A 20,796-nucleotide genomic window follows, 5' to 3' on the forward strand; every position below is an offset into this window, starting at 1 on the left:
AATTTAATTAACCATACGAGTTAATTTTTACTAGCCACACCCAGGCCTGATTACCACCAGGGTTGTTGAATCCAGAAATCCCTTAAATAGAACGGGTCTGACAAAGTGAAGTAGGCTACAAGATCTTCAACACATCATGGCATCACCAAAGAAATTCAAGAACAGATGAGAAACTATCACTGACATCTAGCAGTCTGGAAAGGGTTACAAAGACATTTCCAAGGCTTTGGGACTCCAGCCAACCACAGTGAGAGCCATTACCCACAAAAAAGGAAAAACTTGGAACAGTGGTGAGCCTTCTCAGGAGTGGCCAGCCAATCAGAATGGCTCCAAGAGCGCATGGATGACTCATCCAGGAGGTCCCAAAAAATCCCAGAACAACATCTAAAGACCTGCAGGCCTCACTGGCCTCAGAGTTCACGATTCAGCCATAATAAGAGACTGGGCAGCAATGGCATCATGGGAGAGTTCCAAGGCCAAAACCACTGCTGACAAAAAAAGACCACCAAGGGTCATTTCACTTTTAAGTAAAAACATCCTGATAATCCCAAGACTTATGGGAAAATATTCTCTGAACTGACGAGGCAAAAGTTGAACTTTTGGGAAGGTTTGTGTCCCGATCCATCTGGAGTAAAACTAAGGCCGGCCACACACTAGACGATTTTTTAATCAGAAACGATTTTAAAACCGTGAGAGACCACAGACTTATTTTTCATCTCTAATCCTCTGAACGCACACACTAGACAACTCAGCCAGACGGTCAGATCACTGGAGACCAGACACCTGCCAACCTGCCCACGACCTTGCGTGACCACATGACTTCAGAAAAAAAAAAAAGAAAAAAAAAAAAAGGATGTCTGTCAATACCGTCTTGCTGTCTCTCCATAACAGGCTGTCCTGGCATGCGTTACAGGTGAAGCAAAAATCATAAAACATGGGAAAGACTCAGGATAAAATCCTGGCTGGAATTAAGGTACAGTTGTGTTTATGGTTGTGAGCGGGGAAAGTACGTATGATCCGGCCGTGACGCTACCATGTCTGCTCACTCTCATTGGTTGCTGTGGGCACTCCACCAGAGGCTCTATGACCTAGAATCGTAAATATCAAACATGATTCAGGCTTTTGGAGGTTACGACGCAATTTGGAGCAGTAAAACAATCGTGTTGACACCACACATAAGGATTATTCAGACAGATAGTCGTTTGCGACGAGGCTCCTCTCAGGATACCCCCCCCCCCCCGATTGCTGGGGGAGGCAAATCTTGGCTGGAATGAGGCTTAAAATCCTGTAGTGTGTGGCCGGCCTAACACAGCACTTCTTCAAAAGAGCATCACACTAACAGTGAAACATGGTGGCGGCAGTGTGATGGTCTGGGGCTGCTTTGCTGCTTCAGGACCAGGACCACTTGCTGTAACTGATGGAACAATGAATTCTGCTGTCTACCAGAAAATCCCAAAGGAGAATGTCTGACCATTAGTCCATGACCACAAGCTCAGGCGCTCTTGGGTTTTGCAGCCACACAATGATCCCAAACACACCAGCAAGTCCACCTCTGAATGGACTGAAAAAGCAAAATGAAGGTTCTGGAGTGGTCTTGTCAAAGTCTGGACTTAAATCTGATTAAGATGCAACATGACCTTGAACAGGCTGTTCATGCTGGAAAACCCTCCAGCGTGTCTGAATTAAAACAATTCTGCAAAGAAGAGAGGGCCAACATTCCTCGCTTGCAAACGTTTGCAGCTGTTTCCACCAAGGCTGGCATAACCAGGTATTTGGTTTGGTGGTAATGAGTGTTTCACACAGGACTAGGTAGGTTTGATGCTTTTCCCTTGATTAATGAAATCACCATTTAAAAACTGCATTTTTTATTTACTCAGGATGTCCTTGTCTAACATTAGAGTTTGTCTGAAACATTTAAGTGTGACAAGTGTGGAAAAAATTAGAAATTAGTCATATGTGTGCTTTAATTCCCATCAAAAACATGACTATTAATAAAAATAACACAGAGAAAACCACACTGACTCCTTCCCCATGAGTCAGAACATTTACTCCCCACCACAAGTTCAGCATCTGGACAAATCTTTGCCATTTCAGATCCGAGTCTGCTCTGAACAGGCAGGAAAATTACAGCCCACACTATTTCTGACCACCAGGGTCATAACTAAGCATCACAGGATCATATTGTCTGACTGTGTGACAATCCCAGTCACAGGCAGATATTTCCAGCCTGCCAAGATGAGTAAATCACAGTGTTTTTCATGCATTTAGTGACCTATAATGAGCAGGGCAGGAGGCTGAGTTTATGACTCAGTGTCTTGGTGGAAACTGCAGGTTGACAGTGCACAACAGACAAAAATGAGCTCCTATGAACTCGCTCTTAACCGCAGAGCAGAGGCCGCTGTCTGCCGCGACAGGCTCTGCACCACACAGCCCCTCAGTCTGCTTTATTGTGGGACTTCTCCCTCTCGGTGTCAGACGGTTTTAAGCAGAGCGAGTGGCCTCTGAAGCTGCAGAGCGCCGATACAACCTGCAGGTTTCCACTCATTGAATTTCTGGTCAGGCAGGCTCACCACTACAAAGCCTGGGTGATCTACTTCACTTTTTTCTGTCTGGTTCAGCTCAGAGGTGGAGGACTGGAAAGAGGAATGGAGGGGCCGAGAAAATAAAGAAGGATGTGTAGGAAGTGGTTAAATGTGTGTGGGGGGAGGGAGTGAGGGAAAAAATGAAACGAGGAGCAAATGTTGGCAGGAGACGTGATATTTATTTACTCGGTTTCCCAGTCACTTCTGCCAAAATGTAAAGTCAACATGTTGTTTGTTTGAATTTCTGTTGTAGGTTCCAAACTTTAAGCATGAGGCAAGGAGTTAAACAGCCAGGAAAAGATGGTTCTCTCCTAAATTCTGATCATAAAAGCATTTTTTGTTCAATAGCAGGAGGAAATGACACGATAATCGTCTCTGTTGGAGCCAATACTTGGCAGACCTTAGAGAGAAGCATCACATTGAGACTATGATCTGATTTAAAAGCAGTGAGGCCGGTTGTACTCTTCTACCCTCTTGTCACACTTTACAAATCTGCTATTCTGCATTTCAAGCTGTTTTTGCTTCATTTTGGATTTTTGCACCGTCTTAATCTAAGGGTAACTGACTTCCTGTTCAGATTTTGATTGAAAACAAGGAGCATGCAGGCCGAAGATTATGAGTTCACTAAAGAATGGAAAAAGGAGCTTGTTATGATTGAAAAGGAAATAAGGAAACAGTAAAAAGTTAAATGTTTGATATCACAGGGTGCAGATGGCTTTTTCCTTTGTCCACCAGGCTGTCAGCTGGTTAGGGTGAGGGCTAAGGCCTGTGCTAACATCCCAATCTTTCCTTATATGTTTAACCTCCAGAAATCTCCCTACAACTGACTACAAGTTAGAAATGTTTTGCTTTGAAAAACCCCAGCAGAAAGTTACTTAGATTGTGTTTATCTTTTAGTCTCTGACATATCCTATCGATACAGAAACAGAAAGCTTCACCAGTAGTCAGTCAAAGCATTTCTGCTTGTGGACTTCATCAGGGTCATAGAGAAACCCATTGCAAACATATTCTATAAGTGTGTGCATAAATATCAAAGTAAAAAAAGGTAAATATGACTCTTATGTCTTTTTCCATTTTGCTGCCTACTGCTTGTAGCTAACAGAAAAAAAACACTAAAGTCTCCTATTCTCTAGATACTCCACGTCTGAAAGACCATATCAGGTGCAGGAGATATGGCGCTAATGCTGGCAGTCTGAAAGCCCTGATTTGTTCAAATGTATGGCGACATGAAAATCAAGGTATGCTGAAGCATTCAGAGTTCCTTTCACTGGAACTAAGGGGCCAAGCCCAGCTCCTGAAGAACAAGCCCACACCATAATCCCCCCTCCACCAAACTTTACATGTGGCACAATGTAGTCAGACAAGTACCAGTCTCCTTGGCAACCACCAAACCCAGACTCATCCATCAGATTGCCAGATGGAAAAGCCCGATTTGTCACTCCAGAGAAGGCGTCTCCACTGCTCTAGAGTCCAGTGGTGGCGTGCTTTACACCACTGCATCCAACGCTTTGCATTGCACTTGGTGATGTATGGCTTGGATGCAGCTGCTCGGCCATGGAAACCCATTCCATGAAGCTCTCCACGCTCTGTTCTTGAGCTGATCTGAAGGCTACATGACGTTTGGAGGTCTGTAGCGATTGACTCTGCAGAAAATTGGTGACCTCTGTGCACTATGTGCCTCAGCATCCGCTGACCCCACTCCATCATTTTACGTGGCCTACCACTTGGTGGCTGAGTTGCTGTCATTCCCAATGGCTTCCACTTTGTTATAATACCACTGACAGTTGACTGTGGAAAATTTAGGAGCCAGGAAATTTCACCACTGGACTTGTTGCACAGGTGGCATCCTATCACAGTACCACGCTGGAATTCACTGAGCTCCTGAGAGCGAGCCATTCTTTCACAAATGTTTGTAGAAACAGTCTGCATGCCTAGGTGATGATTTTATACACCTGTGGCCATGGAAGTGATTGGAACACCTGATTTCAATTATTTGGATGGGTGAGTCAATACTTTTGGCAATATAGTGTATCAACATCACATCTCATCCTGTGGCACGAAATGAAGCTCAGCGTTAGTGCATGCAGGACATGGAAGTCAGCTGACCGGCAGCGTTTCCAAATTATCACCTCCCAGCTCCCACAGCCAATCACAGTTCTTCCTCTAATCACAGGGGTCCATTCAAATATGACGTACTTCTCACTAATCCCTGTTTACATTGATGCTGAAGCACCATGCTGCTGCTGGAACAGCTTAACCTCCTCCACCCCAGCCTCCTCTTTTATAGCATAGCGTATTAAACCCTCATATCCAGATTCATGCTGCTACGGAATAATTGCTTTTAAACTGATTTTACTGTTTTCAACGATGGAAAGTTGAAGCTGCTTCACTAATCCAGGGAGCGTCTTTTGAGCAGAGCCTTCTCCACCAAGTAAAGCTGTATATCAATTTTGCAATAAAACAGTTAAATGTATCACGTAACCTGAACAAACTACAGGTCATTAAGAGGTCAGTGGGTCACAGAGCTACTACAACATCATTGATGAGGAAAAGTTCACTTTTGAGGTTGAAAACCACTGAATTTTACATGAAACCACACATCCATTGTAGCGAACATCTTTTACCATACTGATGTACTCACCCATGGCAGAAGCAATAAAATCATGGAATCATATCAAAATGATCAAACCAACCCCAGAAAGGAAAAAAACAAATGTTGTTTAAATGAAATCATATTCCTCACTTGATCTGCCTTGAACTGCTCAAGGCACTCCAGACATGTTTCCGCTGAGCCAGGTCACTCAGATCACGGAACAGGTGAGGCTTGTAGGAACTGAACTCAGACTCAGGGTGCAAAAGTGTCAGCTCGGACCATACGTCCAGTGGCCAGCAATGAGTCCAAATCTAAATCCCATTGAACACCTATGAAGAGATCTTAAAACTGCTGTTGCAAGAAGCACCCTTCAAATCTGAGAGACCTGGAGCAGTTTGCAAAAGAAGAGCGGTCCAAAATTCCCGTCGAGAGGTGTAAGAAGCTTGTTGATGGTTATAGGAAGTGATTGGTTTCAGTTATTTTTTCCAAGGGTGTGCAACCAAATATTAAGGTGCCAATACTTTCATCCATGACTGTGTATTCATCCAACAGTTAGCAGAAACTGAAACTAGCCTGTGTCCAAGCAACCTGCACTCGTGTACTCTGTCCACAGAACAGCTACTTCGTAGTGTGGACATTTACCTACAGCGTGCTAGCGTCAGATCACATTGCGGAGCATTGCACACTCCTTATGCACACAAAACTGTGATTCTCTGCCTTGCTCATTTCTATTTTCCCCTGTTAAATGTATGACAACTGGCCTTTTAATCTTTTTGAATCTCTCAAACAGAGGGTAAATAGTTTGCCTCCATGCTGACACAAGTCAGAGCACAACTTTCAGTCAAGGATGTGGATAATATTAATGAACAACTGTCTTTACTTTGGAAAGAAGCTAACAAGCTCTGCTGAGTGAGGAAAGTGAAAGAAAACATTCCTGTCTGACACTCCTGATGCCTGGGCATCTCCCTCTTTCCTCGATCCTTCCCTCAATGTGAGCAACAGAGAGGAAAATAGGATGAGGGGAGCATGCTGTGCAGCATTCTGCTGCACTATTTGCATGCTGTCAGGATACTGCAATAAAAATCAATGTAATCGGGCTGATTTTGTTTACTTACTCCAGTCAGGACTCAGTGTTATGTTACAAGAAACAGAATTTATTTTGAAACCAGTGAAATTTGAGGTTGCCTTTTAAAACAAGCTGCTTTATAAATATGTGTGATTTCTTTGTTCTCTTTAAAGGGTAAATTAATGCACCATCTGAGATGTCTGATTGAGGACTGAAGCTTCAGAGGTCATGACTGAAGTCAAACCTCTGAAGCTTCCGCAGACAAAAAAGGAGAAGAAACCGCCCTAAGGCTGCCAAAATGATTGCTTGATGCAAGTTTGACTTTCACTTTTAAAATGTGTGATGTGTTGAGAAGAACAGTGGCATTTTGTCTGCACAGCCACAGAACACCAGAGATCACGGTTCACGGAGAGTCATGTCAAATCTTTGAGTTATTACGCCACCCAACAATCACACATCTGAAGTGTCTCTGCTGCTAAATACCAGTGTGTGACATTAAGCTGCACCTTTTCTAATTCTACATGAATATCTCTGTCTGCCGTGTTTTAAGGGATTGCATATAAAGGAGGACTAATACTCGCAGTACTTCAGTCTGGATCCTGTCACAGTAAACGGGTACAGTAGGCAGGTCTGTGCGATCCTCCCCTGAGGATTCAGCTGCTCCTGATAAAGGACGGAGCGTGAGAAGCTCCTTCAGAGTATTCTTAGTTCTGCCTCTCCTTTCTCCCTCGCTCTTTACCCCAGGGGCCTCCTGTTTTTTAGCTCTCATACATCCATCTTTTATTTTTCAATTTCTCTGAGACACTGGAAACTGAAAATACAATTTTACAACACTTAGCTCTAAAAAAGAAGAGAAAATGACTTTATTTCCACATGCAATCTTTAACCTTGTCACAAATGCAGAGAGAGAACAGGAGGATGACTTTGTTTTTTACTGTAGATGCACCTAAAAAATAATTCCTAAGTGTATTTCTTATAACAGGTGCAGAGGAGGCTAATGTGTCCATTAAAAGCTTAAAGCGTAACCTCAAAAGCTTTTAGGACGATCAGCCCTGTTTGCAGACCTGCTGGCTAATGAAGGTGTACTATAAACAAATATGTGTGAGGTAACAGCATGCAGGAGATTACTTGTAATGTTTATTACCTGACCTTAAACTTACCTAACCAAACCTTAACTAACATTTCCTGAAATGCCGATATTATGCCAATAATAAAAATGTGCATTCCTGGTTTGTTAATCTTGGTCTTTATAATAAAGACACTGTTTGTAACTTTGTATAAAATGCATTTCATACAGGCTGCCTTGAGTTTCTCTGACAAACTAAAGTTAAACTTTGGTCTACAGAAAATATAAAACAGATTGAATTTTATTATATCCAGAGACTGAATTTTCTGGTCCCATTTTTGTCATTTTTGCCTCAACCAATATAATCGTGTTATTCCCGATTAACATTATTTCTTTGAATTTAAACACCACATAGACACATCATCATAATGTGTTCTGGTTTTGGTTGAGAGCCCCCTGGTGGTGGAATTTATGTACTGAACATTTTAGGTTAAGGATGAATAGATTTACAGTTTTCAAAACAAACTTTGAAATGTAAGGAATGATGATGAATAAAGACAAAGACGTTGACTGACAAAGATCTGTTGGCCTAAAACTCCACAAACTTATTTGTCTGTACAGCCAAAATTTACAGCTGGTAAAGGCAGATTTTAGTAGCCAATATAACGCTGAAAATTCAACTGATAAAAGCCAGGCTGAGTTCTGTCAGCATGTTTCCCTCCAACACAAAGAGCAGCCAGGTAACAAACCAAACGTCACCTATTTGTGTCAGCGTAATTAACATGAAGCACAGCACTCAGGTAAAAAGTGTCTTTTCTTCTTCTTGAGGAAAAGGAAGTCATGTGGCCATTGGGAAAGGTGAGCATTTCAAAATAAAAGCCTCCATGTCAAAACAAGAGCCATCCATCGTGTTTTACAGTTTTAAAAAAGGCAAAAATGCTCTTTATACAATGAATGATAAATGATTTAAATTGTAAACGTACTGGCAATTTAATGGATTGTAATCTAATTACCTTTTATTACCTTTTATTCTCAATTCAGGTCCATACATAGGAGGCCTTTTACAGCATGCATTTGCTGATATACATTGCTTAACAAATGTATTAGACCACCCTAACCCTAACCAGAGTCAGGTTTATGCCACAGCTGCCCTAAATTAACAGCATTGGTAATTACCAAAATCTTTTCTTATGTTTCTGCAATGATTAATACACCAATATGTAGAAGCTCTTTAACCCAAACGATATTTTCAATGCTAAAATATAATTATTATTGGTATCCATGAATTTTCAAATTGACTGATTTACAAAAAAAAAATGAAAAAAAAAAGTAAAGCACATTAATATTTCTTGATTTATATGTCAAATTATAGTTATTTACTTGCATTCCTGAAGAGAAAAATGAGTTTTAGAGGATGAATGATATGCTTGATTCATTTCTGACTCTCAGAGAAGCCAAGTGAGTCAGCTCAAAATTGGGTGAATTCAGTTTGAAATTCCTCATTCCTGTTCAAGATGGTAAAACGTGGAGAGCTGACTGAAAATGAAAGAGTCCGCATTAAAGCACTTCATGATGCTGGATGGTCTCTGAGACAAATATGACAGGTGGTCTAATACATTTGTTAAGCACTGTATATGATATGTAGATGGCTTTGGATTTGACATGAAGGCTTTTATTTTGTAATGCTTACCTTTCCCAGTGGACTTCCTTTTCCTCAAGAATTCCATTAAATAAAGAAAACAAAATAATGGAATTGAAGTATACATACATATACATATATATATATATATATATACATATATATATATATATATATATATGTATATAAATGGGATCCTGTCTGAAAATGTTATTTGCTTTTTTCCATGTTTGTGAAAAAAAAAAGGAAAAACGTCTTGTTTTTCAATTTGTTTTATTTTCGGTCAAGAACAGAAAAATGGCTTGTTATTTCATTTTTTCTATTTTTGATCAAAAATGCGAAAAATAGAATAACGAGAGTTTCTCTGTTTTTTCCGTCTGGTTTCCACCAGGATATGGATCTGCCAGGAAGTACACTGACCGTTTTGCTTCTCATGTTTCTCTCCACTTGCTTGTGTTGTGTTTCTGATGTGTCACCGTTCACCATCAGAAACTCGCTGCAATGATAAAAAATTCATGATTCCAAACTGAGCTCTTAAACTAAGGGGACAAATCCCATAAAACGAGGTCTTAATTTGTTGTCAGACAACAGAGAAATACTCCCAACCATTTCAGGAGATCTCTGTATTTCTAAAGTGCCAACAGAAAAAATATGTATGGCTCAAGCTTCTCCAATGCTGCTGCTTTCATTCGTGGCTCCTGATTGAGTATTGATTATATTTCATGGACAAAAATAGGCATTTTATGATGGCGCCTCAGGCTTTTGGATATTATGAGTGGCATTTTCTCTATTTTCTGGTATTTAATGGAGCAAAAATGGATTAATCTGAAAAATAATTGTGTTTTAATTGATGAGGAACACATCCATGAGCTGCAGCACATTTATCAGTCAATCAAAATGGAGCAATAATGAGACAGAGAAGAAAAAGGTACTAAGACGACACAGCGGACCCTCTTTCTTTCATTAAACTGACAACCATTGGAGCAAAAGTGCTCCAGGCTCTGCATTGTTGGATGTGCTCTCGTGGTCACAGAGGAGCTGTTCTGGAGACGGCTGCCTGCCTTACTTACTGCCTCTGCTCTGCTTTACTTCACTTCTGTAGGCACTGTTTTTATTTTTTCCCCACCTAACAGACTTTCTGCATCCGAGCTGTACTGAATCCCTGCGTGCCCCCCGGCCTGCCTGCAAATCTGAGCTTATTAGGACTGAAATTTAACCCTGAGAAAGCACTGCAGTGCGGCCAGACTGAGGCAGACAGCTCTGCAGCCTGGGGAGGAGACCGTGCTCCAAACAGGAAGACAGAATCAGGAGAGATAAAACTCTATTTATATCCAAGACAGGCGTCCTGATCAGATCGCAAAATATGATCACATGTAGAGCTGCTGTTTACGGATGTCATTCAGTACAGGCATATGGAACCGTCATACTGCTGCTTCATCTTTCAGTAGGACCTGAAATTTATATCAAGGTGACTTTATTTCAATCTTTTTCACAAGACTAAAAGGGACTGGGCATTTAAATGCATATACAAGCACTTTATCTCCCTAAGACATGCCTGTGATGTGCTAATCAAGGTTTGCCTCCACATACAGATGCTTCAAAAAGGCTCAACATGTTCAGTTCTTGTAACTGAATTTGTTGAATGTTCTCTTGCTGAGTTGTGTTAAGCTGCTATTGAAAATACCAAATATCCTGATATGGCTGTTCAATATCAAATAGCATTCAAACAACATAACAGGTGGGGGCTTTTACTGTGAAGAACATGGAGGAAATAAAGTGCTGATCATTGAATTACCATAGTCAGAGCCCTTTAAGACCAGCGCCGCCGCTCCCAATGCATCTCTGTTTTTAACCAACGTGTAGAATCGCGACCAAATGAGATAGAGCAAAAGTTCTTTTGCATATAAAACCAGAGGAGTAACACTAACATTTCACACATTCAGTGTGCTCTTTGGCCCTTCCAAGTGTCTCTCAGCAGCTGTGCCAAATTTGAAATAAAGGAAATTTTGTTTTTTAACATTAAACTAATATTTTTCTGTAATACTATATAGAGATAGTTTTGTATAATTTATCCATAAAACATGTGGCTCTTTCATTCACTTTTAACTTTATTTTTACAAAGAGGCCTATTTTATCAACTTAAATATGATTCATATTGTGCCTCTATGGTGCAGCGAATACTGGCGATTTCCTGTCTTGGGAACAAAGGTCTGGACGCGGTCTTGTCACAAATGACACCTGAAGCAGGAGTTTTGTGCTCTTCATCACACAAGTTAAGTTTTGAATTTCTGAAATCTGGTTTAGAAGCAAGAGGGAAGGTCTGAATGTGAAAACGACGATCAACTTTGATATGTTTTATACCAAACCGGTGTGCTGTCGGACTAAAGTAGTATCAGCGGAGAATATGAGCGGTGATAATGTTAATAACAGCATGAAAAACTAAGACAAGCTCACACTTAACAGCATCAGTCAGGTAAAGAAAGAGAGAAAGGAGGCCAAGGGGTCAGTAGAGGGCTGTTTGAGCAAAATAAACAGGTAAGCTCACGTTTTAATGTCATTCTCTACTCTGCTAACCTTGCAAAGCAGATGGATACGCCCATTTCCTTGTTTCTCACTGGCGAATCCATCTTGCAAAGCTCCTATCTGAACCGTCTGGGCCGGGTTAGAAAGTGACAGGACCAATCAGCGGCGAGGGGCAGTACTTTCAGGCGCAGCAGAGTCGTGATGTAAACAAGCAGCAGCAAGAGCTGGTGCAGTTATGGAGGAGGAGATTAGCGTGGATGCTGCTGAAGCGCCACTTTTATCAGAACTTGACAACATTTCTTCGTTAAAAGAAGAACAAAGAACAGCAGTGAGTTGTTTTCTTTTCAAAAACAACAAAAGTCGAGTACTTACATGTCTATATGCTTTTAGCCCAGGGCATCACCATGTTGTTTACAGCAATGCATTGTGGGAGGGGCTGTCGACCAGTTGCGTCTCTACTGCTTTCAGGAATGGCACAAATGAATCTAACTGAATAAAAGCACATAGACTTTTCTTTTTATATATGTAGATATTTCGAAAACCGTTAGTCACAAAATGTTGGTTTTTTCACTGTTGTGTCCCCAAGAGATAGAAGAACAAGTCTGTGCACAGAACAGCCTTAGTCACTATTGTTTACTGTGTTATAAATAAAGATCTCTGAGTCTCAAATTCTGATTAGTTTTTCTCTTTCGTCTTAAGAGTCAAATAACTTTTTAAAAATTCAAATGACATTACTATAGTAGATATATTCTTAAAGACCAGGTTGTCCAGAAAAAAAGGATGTTTAGAGCTGAACTGTGCACCACAAGGTTCATGTTTTATAAGCTTGTTAAGAAAAAAAGTCCAGAAGAGACATGATGGTGAAAAAAATAGCTGTTTGCACTAAGGGTTAATAATTAGAGCTAAATTTTTACTGTTTTCAGAGAACTTTCTGAGCTTAAGACTCGTTGACAAAAGGGAAACTAAAATTTGCATCTAAAAATCGTTGCCTAGTTATTCTATCATTGACAGAGTTGATTCCAGTTTACCACACCCCTAGTGCGCTTTCAGCTCCATCAGTGTGTGTTCCTCTGTAAAAGATGGAGCCATAAAAACCCTGATTTGAACTAAAGTTTTTCTTTCTGAAGTGACCACAGGCGCTCCGTTTTAATGACACACAGTCAATGCCAAGAAAAGGGACTTGGACACCCACATACATCTTTGGACTCATGCCAACACAAATGTGGTGATCAATCACTGAAAAGATCTGGCAGCATTCATAAAGCAGCAAACAGCTTACATCAATTACTGGGAACTTTCCTTCCATAAATAATTGATCTTGATGGCTGGAGTGCACCCGCAGAAATAAGACTGCTAACTTTAGAGACTGCACTTGTATCTCAGAACATATGGCCGCTTGGATCACATGCTGCAGAGGCTTTACTTACACACCCTGTTTAACTAATAAAGCCACGGGTGAAATGTGAGTGTGAGAGAAAAGGCATAAGATGGAGGTCACAGCAGGTCAGGCCGGTGAACAGGAAACACCTAATTGATGCCTGAAGCAGCTCACGACCTCTGAATGAAACGACAGAGCTGTCAGGCCCGAAGCAGTGCTGCGTTACAGAGCTGGATGGTCCATCTGAATCATCTCCATGGTAAAAACCTCTGTGGTTCTGTTGTGTCATCCAGCATTATCCTGCTGCTGTGACTCTGCAGTGTACAGACCTTCAGAGAGGGTCGGCACAGAGAGCATTCAGACACTCAGACATCTGTTTCTGATAAAAACACCTCACTGAGCGCTTTCTAGCTGCTCTACACATCTGCACAGAAACATACAGTCAATTTAAACTCAAACCCTGCTGTGTGAAAAGAGACAAGAATGACTGGTATCTGAAGTACTACACTGAGGACATACTGGGATCAATTTTACATATTCTGATCAGACTGGGTGCATGTTGGTTGTGTGACGGCTGCAGCATGTCCAGCATCCAGATTTCAAACAAGGTGCATGTGTGGTGTAAGTTTTAACTCAGCAGTTTCATAAGTTTTAACTCATAAAATCGACCAACAAATGACTTGATTTTTGTTTTTTGTACGACTGAGCGGTGAAAAATCAGAATAAAAGCACTTGGTACAAACCAGGCTTTTACTTTGAAAGCACAACAGTAGTGTGTCAGTTTTCTGTATGACAAATTTTACTACTGTGGGCTAAAACAACATAAATACCGCTCCTTTTTCAGCATTTTCCTGTTGATTTTTTTTAACAGATACACGGCTCACTGTAAAATCAGGCAAGCTTTCTATTGTCAATATTCCAGATGAGTAAAGCCCAAAACACACTAGTGCCATCTGACGCCTGTTTCCATGTTTCTCACTGATGAGTCCATTTTTCAAAGCTCCCGTCTAAACTGTTTGGGCCCAGCTAGAAAGTGACAGGACCAACTGGGGACGAGGGGCAGTAGTTTCGGGAGCAGCGGAGTCGTTATGTAAGCAAGCAGCAACGAGAGGCAAAAATGGCCAGATAAAGTGGTGAAAAGGGGTTAAAGAGTGGCAAAAATGGGCATTAAGATGCAAATGGGTTGGGACAAAAACTTGCAGGACAGGTGGTGAGAAGAGGTTAAAATGTGGTAAACCATTAGTATTAAAGGATATAGGGGGAAAAAGGGTGTCAAAATGGTTGAAAAGGGGCAAAAACTGTGACAAAAGCAATAAAAAGTGGCAAAACAGAAAAAAAGGCACAAAAATGGAAAAAGGAGGGATAAGACAGGAAAGAAAAGTGATGTAAAGGAGTTAAAGAATGGCAAATAGTTTGGTTAAAAAGGCAAAAATGGTCAAAAAGTATCAAAAATGGGTTAAAAGTGGCAAAATGTCTCAAAAGTAGCCAATGGCAAAGTAGTAAAAAGGCAGGAAAGTGGGTTAAAGAGTGATAAAATAGCAAAAAGTGCCAAAATTGGTTAAAAGATGCAAAAAGGTGGAAAAAAATAGCCAGTGGCAAAGTAGTGAAACTGCAGGAAAGTGAGTTGCAGAGAGATAAAATAGCAAAAATGGGTTAAACGTGTCACAAAATGTTGCAGAAATGGCAGAATGAAGCAGTGAAGTAGTGAAAAGTGTTAAACATGAGTTCATATTGGTGCTGAATCATAATTGTTGAGGGCCAATTCTCAGGGATTTTCAGGAGCCCAGCCAAGCCTGTGGGCATGCCTGTCTCCTTGTGGTCTACAGCATTATATATTGGGATAGATCTCACTGGTAATGCCTAAAAATGTCCTGTGTTTTGAAAGAAAATACAAATACTTATAAAATAATATGTTAATCAGAACAAAATATTGATTTAAGTTTTCTTTATTTGAAAGTCTGGCTCCCAGAGACTCTGTCAAGAATAAATCTGGCCCTTGTGCAAATGTACTTGATGACCCCTGCTGTAAAGTGAAGATAAATCTGTATTTAGGTTTGTTGTATGACAGGTCACTGTGTTATGAACCCCCAGGTCAAGTTTCAGTCAAATCAAACATCTCTAAGTCTATGAAATTTAGCTTCAAAATCATGAAAAATGAGGCAGTAAAATCTGCTCTAGGATGGTGTGGGCGTGTCTGTTGAATGAGCTAAAGCCACGCCCACTCAGGATAAATACCATCCTCTCAAATTAAAAAATGAGGAAAGCACTCACACCTTTATCCTTAACCTTAACCTTTTGTTGACCTTAGAAGAAGAGACAAAGTCTGTTTTCAGGCTCAAATCTCTGTTATGATGCTTTAAATCAGTGTTACTCAACCAAAGAGACTGACTGTTCAAAAATACTGCAATATTAATACTGCATATTTGCAAGAGCCGCAATCGAAGTGCTAAGTAACATGGTAATACAGGGTTAGAGTGGCAATAACTATGGTCAAAAAGGGCAAAACAGTGGCAAAGATGGGCAAAAAGGGGAAATAGGCATAATTGACAAACTCTGGGTGAAAATGGGCAAAAATCTAGAGACAATTGGCAAAAAAGGCAGAACTAGAAAAAATGGGTGACAAACATATTAGTTACAGGTGGCAAAATTGTCAAAAAGCGGAAAATATGTAGCAAAAACTGAAAAAGTGACTAAAATTAGTAAAAAAGCAGCCAAAAGGTGGGGAAAATGGGTAAGAGGCAACTTAAATGAGTGAAAAGTGGCAAAAAGGGGGGAATAAAATTGCAAAAAGCAGTATATATGTGGCAAAAATGGGAAAAAAGTAGCAAAAAGAAGTGGCAAAGGGGGCTAAAAGCAGCAAAAATTGATTAAAAGTGGCAAAAAAAATGCAAGTAAGGGCAATGGAAATACACAGAGAAAGAAAAAATTAAAGCCTACTGCAGAAGTGTGGGAAACAAACTGATTAATGTGACTTGCAATGGCTCATTTCTGAGGTCAACGTTTCCATTTTTAAGGTTTTCTGGGGGAATAATATTTCAAATGAAAACATACCAGAGCCACATGTTGAGTATCAGTGCTTTAAATGATCCATAGGCCACTGTGGCTGATAGATTTGGTAAATTTACCTCACAATGAACAGAAAAACAGCATTTAACTGACTGTTAACTTTTAATAAAGGCAGTGACATCAGCTAACAACAGACTGGACTGAGATGAACTGCTCTGTGATTTTAGATTGTAGTGTTAGAGGGGCGGGGTCATTCATCATGAGCCCACATATTAGCCCCGCCCACATTAAACCCCACCAGGAAAGAGGTGCAGATCACATGCAGATCTCAGTGTTTTCACATGTTTACAGCAAACATAGTCCAACATTTCTAGAGTGTTAGGACAAAACTTTGGATTTCACTTTACAGGGACTTTACAAGTAGAACAAAGAACGGCAGTGAGTTATTTTCCTTTTAAAAACAACAAAAGTCGTGTACTGACATGTCTACAGTCCCCATGGTTCGTGTTATATATGGAGTTTACTCCTCGGTAGCGGCTACGTCACGTTTTGATGCCCTGATTGGCCCGTAAAGATGTGACAGACAGAACCTTCATCCAATCACCCTCCAAGTTTTTTATTAAAGGCTCTGCCTTTTCCTAGTCTCTGTCTGTGAGAGGTTTTCCAGATGGATGTGTGAGACAAATTAGCTCCAAACTGCAGCATATTCAATTAACCAAGCATGCATTGTTGAAGATTTTTGGAATTTTGGGTGGCGGTCTGGCATTACAGAGCCTGGTGGATCCTGGGGTGGGACAGTTGAGAACCACTATTCTACAGAATCAATTTACAAGAAATCTGCAGCTTGTTGACACGCCTTTTCATCTCGTTCAGTCCACCAGTGCAGCAGGGGCTCGTCCACTGTGCTGCTGACGTCAGTAGACCTCAGCTTGGATAATGCATGGCAGAGTCAGACACCCTAACATACTGATGTTCAGTCGAGAGATGAGCAGGACATTTATGCCAGCCTGTCTTAACTGAAGGTAAGCATTAGAGCATGTTTAAGATTGTATGTATACTGAGAGAAAGCCTAACCCAAGGTATTTAATATGAACAGTCTCTAAAATGAAGAAGTTCTTTAAGATTGATTCAAATGCCAGAGTTCATATCCAACCAGAGCAGAGCTCAGTGAAACAGCTAACAATGATCACATCATCACTTTACCAATCTGATGGCCAATTTTAAACAGATATCCACTGCCTGTTACACAACTGTGCAAAAATAAAATCTTTAGATTTATGATTGTGTAATATTCTTTGCTTTTCTTGCTGGTTTAAGCCCACAGATTATATGTTAAAGTATGTTACACATTGAGTGTGACAAATGTTCTATTTGTCTTTGGTTTTCCTCTGTGTTCACATGATTGCAACCTGCTGATAAGAACATGGCACTTATACAAGCTCTGACAAATTTGACTATGGTTTTAAACTAAAATAATAACTTTCAGACACTTAGGAAACAGCAGACTAGAGAAGACTGTGGGATAAGCAGCTCTTCATAACAAATAGCAAATCAATTATCAATCAAATCCTGATGTTTTCAAGGAAAATGTTCAAAGAAGAAAATCCAAACAAAGAGAGCTTAGGTGAAGAGGATGTTTGGGAAAACCAACACGGTAAACACCAGAAAGGTATTAAATAGAATGACAGTAAATCAGCTGCAGCTGCATTATGACGTAAGGCTGTTCATGCTGAAGCATGGCAGATCTACAGTCTGCACATAGAAAGAGCTGCACAACAGGCCGGATGCAGAGAGAGCGCATAGATTTAGAAACATAGCCTATAGATAAATTACCTTCTGCCCTGGCTTGGTTTCCTGGTTTTGGATGATTGGACAAATGTTCTGTCACAGTCATTACAGTCCAATAAAAGCAGCACAATATGACGCTGTAAGCGGACACTGCAGAACTACATAACCTGAGCTCAACCAACAGCTGTAGCTGAAGCTGGTAAGAGAGGAAAATTGCTTTTCCACCAACAAAAGCTGAAAAAAATGTCAAGTTCTGATCAAACTGCTACTACTGCTGCAACCATGCCATTCTCTTTACCAGTTTACAGGCTTGCAGTAAAACCTAAGGCCGGCTCAGACTACACAATTGTTTTGGTTGTTCGCAAAATCTTCCTATGGGACTAAAAGTCCCATCTCAGCCGACAGCCTGGCCACACTAGAAGAGTTATCCCAACCGCTCGCTGTATGCTGACATCACCACTGTCTCCGTGACTGAGTGCGAGTTCACAGGTTGTTGGGGGGGGGGGGGTCTAAGAATGTCAGTCACCCTACAACAGAAGCGCTCTGTGTGACTGAAGCGGTCTTTTGCTTGAAGGATTTGATTTTTTTTTTTCCATATCACCCACCCCTAGCTAGAACAAATGATGCTGCAGAGAGAAAACTTGATTTCCTGTTGAACCTTGAGTCATCACTTCACTAAAGCAGCCAGATAGCACTGCATGCATCTTAAACACATTAAAATCTAATATGATTGCAGCATGAAGAGATCTGCTGTTGATTTAGCAGAACACCAACAGTCACGAAGTTTTTAGTTCCAGGATTATTCTGACTCTAATTGCCCTTGGAAGTAGTTGAAAGCTTTCACTAACAAGCCTGTGTGGCAGCATTAGGACTCAATCACCACCTTCAATCAGACCTATGACTGCATCCTGAGTCTTCAGCTCAATCTCAGTCAGTCCTGAAACCCTCAGCTCAACAGGGAGCTGTTGTGTGAGAAGTGGATATAACTCAGCACAGGGCTGTGATTCTAATAACACCAGTTAGTGAGTCTCCTGATTGTGAAATAGAGCTTAGTGAGAACATCAGCGCAATCATTCAGCCTCATATTAATGGTTTTATTATTGTGTGGAAATTGGCTAGGCAACTCCAAAGCTTCATTTCAGTTCCAATGTTTGTTTTAATGAACTTAACTGTTGGGAAAGATCCCTTTGTTAATAATTAGCACGGAATCCATGAGTCATGGAGAGAAATATAAAAGATGATTGTTACTCTGAAGTCAGCAGTAAGCAGCAGCAAAGGTTTTTTTTGTGGCATATCGTTGTGTGCTCCTTGCTGGTAGATGTTACAGAATCAACATGGCCGACAGCAGAGTTACAATATTCATCCCCCATGGTGCAGTTAAATAAATAGCCGGCAGATAACAGCAATATGGGCGGAGAGTTTATCTACCGCTTGAAAGTCTAAAAGCATTCATACTAGATTTTTTTTTCTTCAAACATCAGAAAGTCAGGATTTGCACAAGTCATGCAATACACAAGCTACGCAAAAGACAAGGTAAAATACTGCAGCAACACCAATCTTCAACATGCACACCACCAGGCAGGAGAGCAGTAAGCACCAACGTGGCTTGGCAGAGTTTGCAGACAGGCATGAAAGTTCAGGTGGGTGGCCAGGAGGTCCACCAGCAACTGGGGTAAGCAGGACCTCTGACTAGGAGCGAGGAGCTGGGGTCAGGAGGGTCTTCAAAGGGGAGCCAGGAGCTGGGGTCGGCAGGACCTCTGCCGGACGAGGAAACAGGAGAGGACCCAGGTGAACCAGGTTGGACCTCCCTCCTTGCAATGGAGGTCTTGCAGCATTCACTAGGGACAGTAAGCACCAGAACCAATGCTAAAACTGTCAGCCTGTTAATGACAGTTTCCATTACATGTTAGCATCAAGCTATTTACTATTCACTACTCTAACACACACGTGCATGAGTTTTCCCTCCATCACAGTCTGTTATCTTTATTTAGTGACTGCAGAGGCTAATGCAGGTTAATGAGACTTTGTGTGTCTTTGCACATAGGGCAAGAAACTGAGGCAGTTTTCTGAGCTTTATTGAAAGACCTGCCAGTAACTTTTGAACAAAAACACTGGAAAAAGACCATCCCAAGAATACACAAAGGAGGCTACTGGCTACAGCAGAAAAGCCGAATTAATGCACACACTGTAATCTTATCTCAGGCTGGCTGGGCTACCTGGAATCAAAAGTGTCTGATAAACAATTAAACAGGCCAATTTCATGCTCATTCCTGAGATATTTAAGAGCTCAAACCCAGAAAGCAGCCGGAGGTGCAGACCCTTTAGGTTTTTGGATCAATACAGATCAGCTGTGATCAATTATGATGGGATTCCTGAGAAAAAAAAAAAAAAAAAACTTTAGAAACACAATGCAATAGAGATGTCTGATACCCGCCATTAGAGGTTTTCATCCGTTTGCTTCACTGAGACTCAAACAAGAGCCAGACAGTGGCACAGATCTGATCCCAGATGGGACGTTTGACTTGGACAAGCAGAAGCTCTCCCACAGCTGAGAGCCAGATCAGAGAGTGAAGAGTGTGGTCAGTTAGCAACATGGGAGACTATTCTTCAGAGCAGCAACCAAAAACAGAGAAATACCCAAGGAAACCTATCTCACAGTGCTGTTTAGAGGCGTGATATTTACACTCGAATCCTCAGTTGGGTTTTTTCCCCGTCTATTTCAACTGGGTTGCAGCATAGACCAGTGCTCAAAGAAGCAGTGATGGCAGCTGAAAGACACACCACCAACGGAGCAGTTCTAAATGCAGCCAACAAGCAGCAGCAGTTGAGAAACTTTAACAAACATTACAGGAAAAGAACACTGACAGCTAACAGTGATCCCTTTAATATCTCTAAGTAAGGATGTTCCCAGGTGGCTAATTCAAGCTGATTGGGATGCTGAGTAGAGTGTGGCCAAAGTTAGCGGCTAGCTTCACCAGCCTTCATCGCTTTTTGAGGATTCATATTGAGCTTTATGTGGTCATCATCACCTCAGTTGAGTAGTTATATATGAGTTTAACCCTCAGCAGCCTACAAACAACTTTATTTCCATTTTCTAGTCACACTGCGCTGCTCCTGCTAACCGTTAAGCTTCTCGTGTTTACATCCAGTGAAGT

Source organism: Cheilinus undulatus, linkage group 9 (assembly GCF_018320785.1).
Source record: "Cheilinus undulatus linkage group 9, ASM1832078v1, whole genome shotgun sequence".
NCBI lineage: Eukaryota > Metazoa > Chordata > Actinopteri > Labriformes > Labridae > Cheilinus > Cheilinus undulatus.